Source organism: Hemicordylus capensis, chromosome 4 (assembly GCF_027244095.1).
Source record: "Hemicordylus capensis ecotype Gifberg chromosome 4, rHemCap1.1.pri, whole genome shotgun sequence".
NCBI lineage: Eukaryota > Metazoa > Chordata > Lepidosauria > Squamata > Cordylidae > Hemicordylus > Hemicordylus capensis.
Window position 1 is genome coordinate 301254246 of NC_069660.1, and position 15900 is coordinate 301270145.

General features: G+C 42.7%; 1 non-coding gene across 1 annotated transcript; it reads right to left on the bottom strand.

Annotated features, from left to right (window-relative positions):
- Positions 1 to 11520: 11520 nt before the first annotated feature.
- Positions 11521 to 11624, bottom strand: LOC128325529 (U6 spliceosomal RNA). Its single transcript, XR_008307511.1, has one exon. It is a non-coding gene; the product is annotated as a U6 spliceosomal RNA (small nuclear RNA).
- Positions 11625 to 15900: the final 4276 nt, after the last annotated feature.

Genomic DNA, 15900 nt, shown 5'->3' on the forward strand with positions numbered 1-15900 from the left:
AATGGGGCTTACTCCCAGGTCAGCAGTTACAGAATTGCAGCCTCACTGCCCTGAGCCCTGGAAAAAGTCCTGCAAACATCCTATGTTGTGTTCAAATAATGTACAGGGTATGCATGCACAAGTTTGTACGCATGTGCGGTTAAGTGTATATACTGCAGCACACTTTCTATCTGAACTTGCATGAGGAGCAGGGAAGGTTGCCAGCAGCCTCCCACCTGTTAGCAGTGAGGAGAGGTGCTCGCTGCTGGGTTTGCAGGGGCCGGTGACTCAGTGCAGTCCCAAAGGGGCTGCTGGTGATGGTGGGGCATGGGGGCAACTTGCCACCCTGTTGGTGCCCCAATAACCTGCTGCCTGAGGGGACCGACTCACCTGGCCTCATGGAAGGGCCCGACCTGGACTGGGACTGCATTAGAGTTAAAACTTCTCTCTCCCCATGGCATAGACCTGATCCAGAGCGGGCTCCCCGCAGCCAGAGGTGCACCTAGATAATTTTGGAGTCTGGACCTAAAGGTCTCTTGAGCCCTCTCCCCCACCTCACTGCAAGTTAAGCATCATCCCCCCCACACACACACACACCATGACACATGCAGTATTTTTAACACGTGGGTTCTCGAGGGCACAAACAGCAGCTGAACTCACAATAATGTTAAGAATATAAAACAGGTCTATTTATGCAAATATGCATTAGCCGAAACATTTCAAGACACAACATAACACATTCCCATCCCACATATTTCTTTCCACACTACCCCCCCACCCCCATCTCTAAAGTAGAGGTCACACATGGCGCATGGCGCACGGTGCAGGTCACAGTCATGCTTGGCCACCCGGCACAACACGGGCTGGTAGCACAGCAACCACACCCCCGGGACAGACTAAAGAGGATTTGGGGGGGCCCAGGGGGTGTGGAGGCCCTGGACGTCAGTCCGGAAGTCCAGGGGTAAGAGCATCTCTGCTCCCAGATCCTATTTAGAACATAAGCACATCAACTTGAATGATGCATGTAATGAAATGTGAAAGAGCATTTCTCAACACATACTCAACACTGCTTTGAGTGCCAAAGATAGAAAAGCAGTACATAAATTTAACAAATAAGCAGACATGTCGCTTGGTCCTCAGAGAAATGTCTGGAGCATCCTGTAAGGAAAATTCTGCTGGTGTAACTAACCAGGGAAAATCTATGGCAAGCATCAAAAGATACAGAAAGAGAGGGGGGGGGGAGCTTTGCACACTCCACATGCAGCGGGAAGGAAAAACCAGCACTGTTTTATAACTTGAGCAGTATTCTGGGAAGTGAATCCGCTGAGGGATAAGTCAGCCCAGACGGCAAAGTGAGAAAGGAGAAAATAATAATAATGAGCACGTTCCATAGGCTTTAAAGGTCTTGGAATTTTAATACAATCTAATTTGACTGGCTTGGCTGTGGTCAAGGCAGGTTTTGGCATAGGAGAGAATGAGAGGAAGCTTGCCAGCCCCAGCCCCTGAGACTACATCGGTAGCTTTCAGAAAAGCCACAGAGTTGCTTTTGAAAGGTTCAAGAGCCCTCAGTCTGGCAATATGGGGACAGGTGAAGCAATAATCAGGGAGGGAGCAAATCTGCAAATGTATATCAGTTTAGACCAGTTTCAGCTTTCATGGCTTCCTGCAAAGAATACTGGGAACTGTCATTTGTACTGAGAATCCTCTGTTAATTCCCTTCAGGAATTAACAGCATTTTCCGGGGTCCTCCAAGGAGAGGAAATGGCCACTTTAAGCTCATGTAGATAGTACTGATGTGCATGAAACAGATTTTGCATTCTCTTTCAAGCTAGAAACAAAACACAGATGGCCAAAACGTTTCATCAAAACAGTGTCCAACCCCAGCTACTTTGGTGGAACAAACTCAAAATATTTTGAGTGTTTTGGCCATAGGGAACAATGGAAAAACTTGAAACTTCCCATTGTTCCTCATGGGTAGCTCCTAGGGACACCAACGTGGGTTGTGTGGTAGAGGATGATGGCTGCTACCTACCAACCAACCCACAAAAGAAATGGGCAAATGGGAAATTTTAAACAAATGTTTAACCTTTTCCCCAAACCCCCATAGTCTCAAGGCCAGACATGGAGCTTATTACAGCAATCATCAAAAAATATTACTCATACACACGATCAGCAGTCCATTTCTCACCACAACACTATCTCACAAACAAAACAAACCACAACTCAAAGAAGGCAGGCACCCAAGTCCTGCCTTTTTCAGTCTGAGATCCAGCAAAACCAGATAGTTATGGCAGCAGTAGCGCAGCATATTATACTTTGTGTTGAGAAAATAAAACCACCAAATCAAACCTTCCTTCCTCCTCTCCTGATATATTCTCTTCTTCAAGAGAGGCACACTATAAGGGTTCTCTCTGCCTCTCAGTCCCTTTGAATACATTTTGAAATCCCCTCCTTTTGTGTTTTCTCCTCTCTCCCCATAAGCCAATGGAGGCATAGTTGCCCATGACAACACTTGATTTGTATGATAGCAAGCCAACCAAGAAGCAAGGAGATTTCAAGCCAATTGGAAGCTAGTGCCAGAAAACCAATCAGCAAGGGAAAAATAGGCTTCCAATGGTGCCCGAAATGTCAAAATGTTTTGACCGAAATGGGGTTGTTCGCTTCGAGCTCGAAACAGGCCCTTCATTTAAAGGGGGTTCTGTTTTGAGCATGAAACACCTGAAATGGCCCATTTCGACTCGAAATATTCTGCCGTCAAGACATTCTGCACATTCCTAATAGAAAGCAAACTGTAGCTTGGTGGTAGGGCATGAGCCTTTGCATGAAGAATGTCTCAAGTTCAAGTCCTGGCATCTCCAATAGGACTGTGAAAACCAAAAGAAAACCAGAAGAGCTGCTGTCAATCAAGGTCGGCAAAACTGAGCTAATGGGCCAATGGTCTGACTAATATTAAAGCAGAAGTAACTCTAGAACTACTAGTTTGGGGAGAGAAGTTCTGGCAAAGAATGTTATTAGGGGAGCAAGGATTTTGATATACATTAAATACTTATAGAGGTAAGCTAATTAATGTTGTTAGTTTATTTTCCTTATTAATGAAGCTTGATTGACACATTCAAACATATTCAGAAAATGGGCCCAGATTCCTTTTAGAAAATGTTATCTTTTTGGATTAGTCCAAACGTTCCAGTCTACTTTCCAGGCTAGTTTTCGTTTCCTGTCTAAGACCACGTGGCAGGAAAGACTGAGATGGGAAGAGAGGTCCATACCATCTCAGCGGATATCTGCAGGGGAGATGACCCTGCACACTTGGTCTCACCCAGCTCAGTTTCTGGCCAGGGAGGGAGAGAAGGGATGGTCCTGGCTCCTGGGAGACTGGAGGAGTCTCTGACCTACCTGACTGCATTGGCTTCTGCGGCTTGTTCTGGAGTAGAGGAGTGAGCAAATAAGGCTTCTTTAAATAATGGAGGTCTTTTAAAATAATTAAATCAAGATATAGGCCCATAATATACTATGACTGTATTCTCTGATACTTTGCTATAAAGTTGAGTGTGGTGGACGGGGGAGTGGAATTTTTTTTTTAGCAGGGGGGAGCACCCACTACCCCTTGCTACCTCTTGAAGACATCCCTGTCTTCGGTTTGTCTAGAAGATTCCCTAGAAGACTTGTATTTCCTAGTTGACACAGAGGATTCTACAGAAATTTCTTGACTCACAGTGCTAGGAATTATTAGCAATAGCAATAGCAATTACATTTATATACCGCTCTATAGCTGGAAGTTCTCTAAGCGGTTTACAATGATTTAGCATATTGCCCCCCAACATTCTGGCTACTCATTTTACCGACCTCGGAAGGATGGAAGGCTGAGTCAACCTTGAGCCCCTGGTCAGGATTGAACTTGTAACCTTCTGGTTACAGGGCGGCAGTTTTACCACTGCGCCACCAGGGGCTCTTTACCACTCTTTACCACTGCGCCACCAGGGGCTCTTAGGAAAGCAATTGAAAATAAAACAAGTCACACAATGCCATGGTGCAACTCTGTGGTCCAGCTACTTTTAAAATGTATACTTCCAGTCACTCCATCTCAAAAAGAGTATCATAGAGTTGGGGAAAAGATGCCAAAAGGGCAACTAAAATGATCAAGTTGTGTGAGCATATTCCCTATAAGGAAAGACTAGACTAATCCCTTTTAAAGCAAGTATACTAGCCAAAGGTATGTCAAAAATAAAAGTGGACTGGTGGGAAACAGTTTTTGGTTTTATGTGGCATCTTTCTCCACCTCTGCGTATGTTAGTCTCCTTTCCCTTCCTTCCTTCGCCTCTCCATCCCTCTGTCTTCTCTTTCTCTTTCTTTGTGTGTGCCTGGAGACAGCTTCTCCTCTGCACTTGTTTTTTTGGCTCCCCACCTCTCTGTTCATCTTACTTTTCTTTCCCAGCACATATTTTGCATTCCCTTCTGCTGTTGGTAACAATGGTTGTTTTCATGCTTCATGGTTTTTTGTTATCTTTTCCTTTGTGGGCAGCTGTACTGTATTTTTAACTGTGGTTTGGATGAAGTTTCTTAGATGCCCAGCAGATGTCACTGGTTATCATGAGCACTGTGGAAAGCGGGGGGGGGGGGGGGGAGGGGGGATCTGAAATACAGAACAGTCAAACTGTTCTGTGCTGGCTGCTTGCCTTCGAGAGGCCCTGACTCCAAATGAAAACAATGTAAGGATGATTAAGCTTCTGAGGTGATGATTTTCTGTTAGGAAGTAGATGTACATGAGGTTTGTACATGAGGTTTGAATTTTCTAAACCCTTAAGTGTTTCAGAAGGTAAAGGGAAGTATGGGTTTTGGAGCATTATCCATCAACCAACCGCTTCCTTCCAGCAGAAGCTCAGGACAGCATACACATCCCCACCCCCAATTCATTTTATCCTCACAACAATCCTGTGAGGTAAGCTGGGCACTTAACCCACACTGGCCAAATGTTATTCACTGAGCTTCATGGTTCAGTCTGGATCTGAACCTGGATTTTCCTGGTCCTCATCTGACATTCTGACCATCACACCACATTGGCTAGGTGTGTCAGGAAGCTGATTTTTGTGCCTACCACTACATTTGGTGTGTTTTTCTGCATTCATGCAAAACCACAAAATGCACAACTCTCAGCTAGTAATGAATAAAATCACCCACTGCATCCACAGCTGTATTAACACTGGCGGTTTTTTTCATATGAGCCCCAGTGCCTCTCAGTTTGCAAACTTAGCACTGAATCAAAGTATAAAAAGCAAAGTTCATCTCAAGTCACCTGGGCTAGTGAGCTGAGGTGGTTAGGAACATAGGAAGCTGCCATATACTGGGTCAGCCCCTTGGTCCATCTAGCTCAGTATTGTCCTACATTGACTGGCAGTGGCTTCTCCAAGGTTGCAGGCAGGAATCTCTCTCAGCCCTATGGTAGTTCATTGGTTCAATTAAAAAAATCTTGTCCTACTTAAAAAAATAATAATCTTGCCCTATCTTGGAGATGGTACCAGGGAGGGAACTTGGAACCTTCTGATGCTCTTCCCAGAGCAGCTCCATCCAGCCAATAGTGCAAATCCGATTGGTTGTCTAAGGGGAAGCATGGCCGCTGCACCATTTTTAATTTCAATCTCTCTTTGAGTGCTCTTTGAGAAGAGAAGAGAAGAGAAGAGAAGAGAAGAGAAGCCTGGTCAGCCCACCCCTGCCCTAGGTGATACTTGATAGAATATCTTCTAAAAGTTAAAATTCAGTTGGACGATGTTATAGCAGCACAATTATTTAATAATCATATCATAAAGGTTGTTGATAAATAAATTATTTTGAGCATTTCTGTCTGTAGCTAAAGAAGAACCATGTCATCCCCTGCTAACTAGGCAAAGAGAAACCTTTTTAAATGCTGGCAGGCTCTCAGCTGTTTTATGGTGTTTTAGTGTTTTTCCGTTGATTCTGTTTGTATTTATAACATTTTAGTCTGTTATATTTTTTGTGGGGGGGATGGTACACTTATTTGGAAATGTCATTTTAAAAGTGGGATGTTTAAAATAACAAACAAACATGCAATTTAGTTGCTTGCCATAGTGACTTTTCTCCTGCAGATGTTCAGAGCAGAAAAGCTAGGGTTTACCCATGTTCTGATGTCATTCCCAGAGGGCCAGGGAACTGGTTGGCAGGAGCGTAGCTATAATTGAGCGTATGGGTTCAAAGAACCGGGGCCACCAAGCTCCAGAGGGCCTCCCCCCAGCTCCACCCCTTCCTATCTTCTTCATTTTCTCCCTCACTCAAAGGGGCCGCTGGGAAGAGGAGTGAACATGGGGCCCCTGCTGGCTCATTATTTATTTGGTGGGAAAGACCCTGTCCAGCCAGAATTACTAACTTTGATTTAAACAGGGTGAGGCCTGGAAGGTAAAGCTGGAACAGGAAATTCCAGAAGAACAGGAAGGGTAGATGAGGATGAATCAGGAGCAGAGCCAGCAGGCTAGGACTGGAACGAGGATGGAAGCCAATGGGCCAAGGGTGGAATTTGGCAGGTACAAGTGGAGGCTGGCAGAATATGGCCAGGAAGGAACTAGAATTTACTGGCATTTTCCTCCTAGTATTGATTCCCTGACAGAACATGGTTTTACTGGCTGACATCCAGAGCAACAGAGCACTTGCAGGATTGGGATAGCACAAAGTAGCTCGTTGCACTAAGTCTGGAGTTTGCGCTCTGGGCTAGTGTTGAGCTACGGCCAGCATGTTTGTGATTGCACAACAGCTGCATAACTGCAGCATGCCACATTTGCTGCTGTAATGGGAACTTGTGCACCAGAGTGGTATAGTGGAATAACTAGGACTGGAACGAGGATGGAAGCCAATGGGCCAAGGATGGAATTTGGCAGGTACAAGTGGAGGCTGGCAGAATATGGCCAGGAAGGAACTAGAATTTTAGTTTTTAGATTGTGAGCCCTTTGGGGACAGGGATCCATCTTATTCATTTACTATTTCTCGGTGTAAACCGCCCTGAGCCATTTTTGGAAGGGTGGTATAGAAATCAAATGAATAACAACAACAACAACAACACTCTTGAACAAATTATCATGTTCAAACATCCAGAGAAATGGTGCACAAACATCCAGAACAATGGCTGACATCCAGAGCAATGGCACACTTGCAGAAAAATCAAATTTGCACTAGCACAAGAAGTTACCTTAGTACAATATTGGCTACCCTATCAAAAGATGAAGACAGATGTAAGATTTTAAGTGTGACAGAAATTGTTTGAACACCAGTTCCTTGCATTTTGAGGCATTTGTTGAACCTGAGTGCAATAGGTTCAAATCCCTTCACCTACATTCAAAATCTTATGTTTGTCTTCAGTCTGTGCCTGCCTCTAGAGAGCAGGTTTCTATAAACATTATTATGCTGATATTTTAATTTGATGAGTTGCAAGCTGCCTTGGGAGCCAAAGGATCGAAAAATGAGGTAAGAATATTTTACATATGTAAAATTATACACTTCAAGCTCTGGAAAGTGGATTGTGGCCTATCTCTAGAACTTGATGCTATAATCCTGGACAAATCTGCACTAAGAGCAATGGTTTTAAGGTTTGAACGAATTGTGCTTTTGCAAAATGTATAATTGTTATGTTATTGTATTGAATTTCAAATACGGATTGTGTCCCAGGGTAAATGAATGGAGTGTTTATTCAAACGCCGTGCTGTTTCCATGAAATCAGAAGTCTGGACAGCTTCAACACACCACAGTTGCATTCACATCTGGCTGATCTATAGCAAAGCAACAACAGGATGCTCACCTTAACCAGCTTTTAGAATGAGCAAAGACTGTAGTAAAAGGATGATGTTGATTCTCTTGCAGGGCATGCTAATATGTGATGTGGTGCAAATCTGTTATAATAATTATTAGGGCTGCCACCTGATTTAGAGAAATTCAGAGAAATATCACAGAGAGCTATGATTCTTCTGTGATTAAATATAACAGAAGCAATGTGATATCTGATTTCATCACATTTTATTCTAGTCATTTAATTTATTAAATCTGCAAAAATTAAGTGTATGAGAAAAATTAACCATTCTAAAGAAATAAAGGATATTTGTCTTTAGCCGTCAGAAAAATTTATTACAGAAGGCATAGGCATTACCTTAGAAGAAGCACTCTTGCCATCTGCAGTTTTTCTAAGTATGTGTCTTAAAAGTAATTTTAGATAGTTAAAAATCTGCTGTCCAGTTAATTGAGCAAAAAAATGAGGAAACACGGATCAAAAAGGCAAAACCATAAACAAAAAGAAAGAATGACCGTGTAACAAAAGAGGACATCTTTTTAATCAGAGTTTTAATTGATTTATCTAGTTGATAAATTGATTGATTGCTACAGTCTGAATTATTATGAATATGAAATCAGGCAGTAACCATTTTTCTAGGGCTTATTACAGCTGCATGGTGGGCTCCAACTGATTGTGCAGATCGTCATAGCCCCATGCTTGTGTTCAGCATGGAAGCATCAGTACATACTGACACCCCACTCTTGCCCTTCTGTTTAAGTTGGTCTACTGTACCATTTCCGAGTGCAGGCAGGTGATATTGTAGGGTTCTCCCATGATATTGCCTTCATCTGGAAAAGTAGCCAAAGTGGCCCAACCCTATATTGCCAGGACTCCCTATGCCAATGGAACTGGGGGAACCAGAGCCAGCACCCCCACCATGATCTGAGGATTCATCCTCTTACACAGAGGGATCTCTCAAGGACCTGCCAGTCCACACAGAAGTCCCCCAGTGCCACTGCAGCCAGCTCTTACAAAATTAGACAAGAGACCTTTACACTTCAGAACTTTCTGCAGGGAAGCGAAGGGAAGTAGCCAATCTTCTCCACCTGGACAGCAGCCATATAAACTAGCAGTCAGCTCCAAGCACTCACTGGAGCATCTTTCCTTGTTGTGACCTCTCTTGCTTCGTGCTATCCAAGGCCCTGACCACTTTCCTTCTGTGCATTCTTTGGAGCTTCCTGAGATCTGTGGTCCCCCCACTCCCATATCTGGATCTCTGCCTGAGTGGAAGCCTCAGCTTGGCCATTGGTCAGGTTACAGTGCATGTGATCCTGTTCCCCCTTCATGCATGCCATGAACACATGGGGCTGGGGACTGAGTGAATGGCTTCTATGTCTGAGGCTTGCAGTTGTCCATCTCCTTCTGACTTTGGCCAAACAGTGTGGGGAGAGTGTCTCATGCCAGGGCTGGATATGGGAAATGCAGAGTTCAGTCTCTTCTTAACTGTGGGGCAAGTCACTCTCTCACAGCCTAGCCTACATCACAGGGTTGTTAAGAGGCCAAGGCGTTCCTTGGAGTTCTTCAGAAACAGGAGAAGGTATAGGGGTAAGAAGCAAATTCCCACTACAAGTTACTCTCTGCTGCTGCTCCATACACTCTCCAAATGGCAACCTTTTTATATGATAGGGCAACTTGCCAAAGTTCTGTTTCTCCTTGCAGCAAATCAAGAGCTATCACCAGCAGGTAACAACTTGCAGACACCACTCACTGACTGGAAAATGTTCCTGACAGCAACAAGGAAGCTCGCATTATCCATCTCTCATATCCCTGAAAAAAGCTCAAATCAAGTATGCCACAGAGCTGGCTTACTGATCAAAGCAAATTCATTCCAGACAAAAACAGAGAAGGAGGTGCAATTATTTCCTAGTAGGGCTTAATGGGCTGCAATTGAGGAGAGGCATTTTTATGAATTAAGAGGCTGAGTTATGGTGATCAGTGTGGTGCCAATCAAAAAGGGTCCTTCCGTGCATGCAGATGATGAGGTTTGCCAGCCAGGGTGCAGCTGAAACCACATAAAATGACCTTGCCTCTAGTTAGCATTTGGAAGGGTGCCAAGTCAGTCATAGTCCATATTAGCCCAGTAGATGCACAGGTGCTGGTTCCTTGGGACCTCATTATTGGTACAGTGTGCTGTCGCTGCTGCTAGCAGAGGCTGGTCTATCTATCTACCCAGGTTCTAATACTGAGGATGCATTTTTTCTGGGAAAGCTTAAAGACATAACTAGTGCTGGAAAGATGAACTGTAAGCAAATGAAACCAAGTTTCCTTACATGTCTCCACCCCCACCCCCCAATTTAAATATGTCAATTTGATAATTAAGAACCCTCTTTTACATTCTGCTCCAATCATGAATTTTAGGTGGAGCTTCTTGCTTGCAATTGTGTGTTGTCAATCACTTGTTGAGTTTAGCTTGCTGACTAAAGCTATTCCTGAAGATCTTATTTCTAATATTTTTCACAATAGCAAGCCATTAAAATCTCCACCACTGTTTTCTCCTGCAGACTGATGACCTGAGCCAATCTCCATTTTAGTGCTGGGAAAACATTAATGACTCTCTTATGTTTCTTCTTTCACTTCCTCCTACAAAAAAGGTGCTCATGTGGCAGGCAATTCTGGCAAGTTGGCATTGTCGATAGTCTGGCTATCAAAACATCATAATGGTTGGGAAAACAGAAGTGGGTTTTGGTGATGAATTCCTTGAGTCAAATAAGATAGCTTCATTTAAACTCATAGAGATAAGAAAATGATTCATCTTATTTGTCTGGGTAGGAGGCTTATGGATTGATGCTGTCATAATTTTGCCTCCCCAGAGTGGAAGTGAAAGGTGCAGACAGAAGTGAATTGAGAAATACAGGACTGTACTGTAACTGTGACTGGACTGAAGTGTGTTCCCACCTCAGTCAAAAGATAGCAGCAAAGAGTGTGGAAAATGTTATTTTTAATTGAGTCTATGGTACCCATAGAGATTCATGGTCAATAGCAGCTTTCAATTTATACTGGAAATTCAAACTATATGTCACTCTAATCTGTTTCTATCTATTAATTGACTTCTGTTCTTTCATCTTGCACTTACACCAGAATCCACTCCTTTGTTCAAATCAGCAAGTGTAAGAGAGAGAACTAAAGAGCGTTCTCTAGGGTTAATCTATTGGAGGAACATAGGGAGCTACCCTATACCAAGTCAGAGCATTGGTCCATCTAGCTCAGTATTGTCTACAGTGACTGGCAGTGGCTCTACAAGGTTTCAAGCAGGAGTTTCTCCCAGCCCTACCTGGAGATGCCAGGGAGTGAACCTGGGCTACAACACCATCCTCAAATCATAAGCACAGTTAAGGTTTTTGAAGCAACCCAGGGCTTCTAGTGTCCAGTGAAGGGGCTGGACAATGCCATTTTGTTGTTTCACCTAGAACAGGGGTGGCAGAAGGTAGATTGAGAACTAGTGGTAGATCTTTGGTGATCTTTGGTAGATCTACAAGGGTTTCTAACTACCAGTAGCTCAGCGAGTATATTATCGCATCCTGGGACCTTGCCTGATTTCAGTTGGGTGATAAGTCCAGTGACCTCCTGAATGGAGACAACTGGCCAGTCAGGCAGGATCAATTTATTAAAGTCTAAAGACTCTGCAATCCTAGTCTGGTTCCCATATAAGTTTTTAAAATCCTCTTCCCATGCCTCTACTGGGATAAGGTGGTCTGCTCTATCAATAGCCCTGTTTGGGTAAAAACATGGAACGCTTCAAGAATTTGTGTGTCATCATTATGCAGGGGCCACGCTAACCTTCTCTGTATCATTCCAATTTTAGTATATGTGCCAAAGTGAGCACCTAATACCAAAGGTTTAAGAACAGCAGGTAGAGGTGGTTTTCCAGTTGTTTCAGAAGCAATTCTGGGAGTGGTTTTCCAGTTGTTTCCCCAATAGTTTTCGAAATGTCAAGCCATTAAAATCTCCAGGATTATTGGAGATGTCTGGAGACCCCAGGCCAATCCTGGAGTGCTGGCAACCCTCTGGTAGCAGGTAAAATGGAACCAAGCAACCAGGTATGGGTCAGGAATTGAACCATTAGTCAGAGATCATGATCACACCAGAGGTTAAACTGAGCAACTGAGCAGATAGTCAGGAATCAGAGGATGAATGGGTAGCCAGAGGTCAAAAACACACCAGAGGTCAAAGGAGCCAAGTAGACAGACCTACAAGTAACTGAAAGTAACCACACCAGAAACAAGGAGACATTGATACTGAAGCAAGGCCTGCCTCAGACAGGAAGCTTCTTAGACTCTCCCTGCTGCAAGGGAGCCAATGGTTGATCCCACAGGGTGGGGTTTCCCAGGCCTTAAGACTTGAAAACTTACCGGAGTGCAAGAAGCTGCCACAAGGGGCAACAACACGCAGACCAGACAGAATGCAACGTTATCCTTCAGTGTTCCTCACCAGTTTTTTATGGCTTTTTGCTGGGCAATCTTAAGTTCTGTGTTAGAATCCCCGATGTGTATTTATTTCGATATAGGTGGCACTTGCACAGGCAGTTTTCCCAGTGTATGGCTCATGGGGTGCAGCCAGTAAATAGCCCCACCCTTGATCCACCATTTTGCATCTTGCGCCGGACAGTGAACCACAGGGTTCTAATAAAGGGACACGGATGCTGCAAGTCTGAAATGTGCCCACTTCTTGTCTAGGATAACAAAGGCCAGCTAGAATGGCATCACAACAGAAAAAGGCTGTTATTGTAAAAGGCAGAGTGTGGTGCTACTTTCCCTTCCAGATCCCCTGCCCCACCACCCTATTCAGGGTAACTTGCTCCAGTGGTAAATGGAGCAATTACTTAGCAGTAAATTGCATAGTTGAACCTCCCTTGTTCTGCAAGGGAACACTGATTATTGATCACTGTGGTAGCAGTGGTTTCCTGACTGAAACCAAAGCAGGCACAACATGCATAAAAAGAGTTTTTCTTTGAAATGTCAGCTCTGCTTTCCAACTGAAATTTCAACAGACCTGGGAGAAACGTTTGAACTAATTCCTGGAAAAGCAGTTATAAGCAGTGTGTGATTTTATATTTTTAAAAATCCAGTACACCAGTTACATATTAATTTACTTCTCCTTTCTATCACAGAATGCAATTTTTAAAACCCAGTTATATTTCAGTCATAGTATTTTATTTTTTAAGAAGGAGAGAGGGAATTGGGAGTATCCTAGAAATGAATAATTCACCAAGACCAAAGTCTGCGTTTCTTGGCACTGTCCACCATAAAGCAGCTGGTCTGTAATGGCATTTTAATGGTGTCATAATACGATGCTTCTTTTAGGTGTGTCAAGTAGTAATACTTCATCACGCTCACGGTTTTGGCAGGCACAATACTAGCACAGCCTATGGGTGTTGAGTTTTTTCTTTTTTTAAAGTATTTTCTTCCAAGTATACTTTCAAAGTCTAGGTTACCAAAGTTTCCCAGAGGCAACAAATATAAAATTAAAACAAAATTAAAGAGAATGAAAGTGGGGGGAATCTATTTGTTTTTGCTCTTCCTCCTCAATGTTGTTATCTTACGAATGTTCCTAGATTTATGCATTTAGGCAGCAGCTTAAGAAAGCTTGTTTGAGAGAAGCAATTATTCACCTACTACACTTTTTTGAACAAAAATTATTGGCAGACATAGAGCAAGCAGGCACTAGTGCAGTAAGACAGCAGACTAACATAACTTAGTGCAGTAGGGAAGTGGCAGATTTTGAGGCCCTCCCTTTCCCCAGGAAGCCCTCTGTGCAACCTGAAAATATGTCCCTGAGGGCTGAGCAACTCTGCTTCCTGTGGAAAGGGAAGGCATCAAAAACGGCCTTCTTCCCCACTGCACTGGTGGTGTACTTAGTTTGGAAGTTCTGTTAAGTTGCTCTCTCTCGCACCATTATATCCATGTTCTCTGTGTCAGCCCTTAATTTTATTGATTTCTTACAAATGTAGTAGTAACATAAATACTGATGCTACCTTTAAAGCACTGTCCTCCAAGGAGCTTAGGGTGGCATATGTAGAGGCTGACATGATGAGGGAAATTACTCAAAGTAGTCCTGTTGAAATTAAAAGGACAAGTTAGGCTTTCCTGAACTCCTTTTAATTTCAATGGGACTACTTTGAGTAATTTTCCTTAGCATGTCAGCCAATCTCTTTAGCCCCCCCCTTTTATTCTCACAACGACCTTGTGAGGTAGGTTAGGCTTCACAGTCTGTTTCCAAGCTCAGTTCAAAGTGCTGGTTTCAACCTTTTAAAGCCCTAAATGGCTTGGGACCAGGTTACCTGAGAGAGTGCCTTGCTCATATGTCCCAACTCGGACCTTAAGATCTTCGGAGGCCCTGCTCAGAGTGCCCCTGCCAAACGAGGTGAGGTAGGTGGCTACTGAGGAGAGGGCCTTTTCAGGGATCACACCCCATTTGTGGAGCAGCCTCCCCAATGAGGTTTGCCTGGCTTCAACACTTTGTTCTTTTTGATGCCAGGTGAAGACCTTTCTGTTCACTCTGGCTTTTAAAAATTGTTTTTGTTTTGGCTTTTTGGTGTGATTTGATGTGTTTATGTGTTTTCATTGGATGTTTTAATGTTGTATTGTGAGCCACGTTTATTGTTATTGTTGTTATTAGGCTGTGAGAGATCCAAGGTCACCCAAAGAGACAAATAACAAGAACAAGAACTTTATTTATTGGCCGCTCCATAACATTTGTTCTCAGGATGGAATTAATAGGTTAAAAAAGCAGATGATGGATCCACTTAAAAGAATAAAAAAGCAACAGCCATCAAACCAGTTGATTGGCTGAACAAATCTCAGTAGAACTTAAGATTTACTAAAAAGGAGAGAAAGAGGATTTGCTTCTTGCCATTTGGCATGAAAAGGGAAAGAAGGAGATGGTTAAAATGTGTCTGACATGAAGCTAGAAGGTCACTACAGGTTACTCTATAGGAACTTTGACAGAGCCATGCAGCAAAATTAATGCCTGCCTTGAAAGAGTTCCACTAATATAGGTTTCCTAGTGCTGTATAAAATCAAGTAGATAGGCTAGTGTCTCATTTCTACTGAAATGTGTTTTCAATTTAGCATTTCTTTTTCCCCCTCCTCCCAAATCCACCACTAATATTCAAAGGAGGCAAAATGCTATTCTGACAAAATGTCCCTCTATAGTTTGTGATACAGACCAACTCACTGTCCATCGAAGCAAAGCAATACGGTTTCCAGAAAAGATGGGAATAGAGGCAACGGAATAAAGGACAAGGGACCCCTTGGAAAAGCAGAATGGAACTTCAGAGAGAGAAATGCTGGGTGGGGAGGCAATGCCAAAACACAAGAGGCCTCATTCTTCACCCTTGATTTCCGTGGCAATTGGATGCAGCTCTGATGTCCCAAATACGTTACTGGATGACGTTATAAGACTTGGAATGAAAAAGTCACTAGGATAAGGCAGGGAGAGAAACAGCTGAAATGAGCAGTAGATAATCTGTCAAACATTATTTGCCTGATTGTTTTATGTATTTGCTTTTTTATATACATCTATCTATCTATCTATCTATCTATCTATCTATCTATCTATCTATCTATCTATCAGGAGAGCCTATCCTTCAGGAGAGCCCTTAAAACCTATCTGTTTGGCCTGGCCTTTCAGGGTTTTTAATCAGTTTTAATTGTTTTAATACCTGGTTTTCAGGGTTTTAATTGTTTTGATAGTTTAATTCTTTTTAAAGTTGTTTTAAATTGGTATTTATATTTGTATCTCTGTTTTAATTGTTTTTAATGTTTTCTGTTTTAATTGTAAACCGCCCTGAGCCATTTCGAAAGGGCAGTATATAAATCAAATAAATAATAATAATAATAATAATCTATCTATTCATCTATCTATATCCCGTGTTTGCTCTTTACAACAAGCGAGATTGTAAAAATGATTGAGAATATAATAAATAATAAAAACAGTCAGAACACTGAAACAACATAAGAATAAACTGCATATGTTACCAATTTCCATAACTTTTTGTATATAAAAGAAAAAGAATAGGACAGGTATGTAAATTTCATTTTTATTTATTTATTTTGCTTGCTGGGATAGAAAATACAACAATTTGTGACAATGTAAATCCC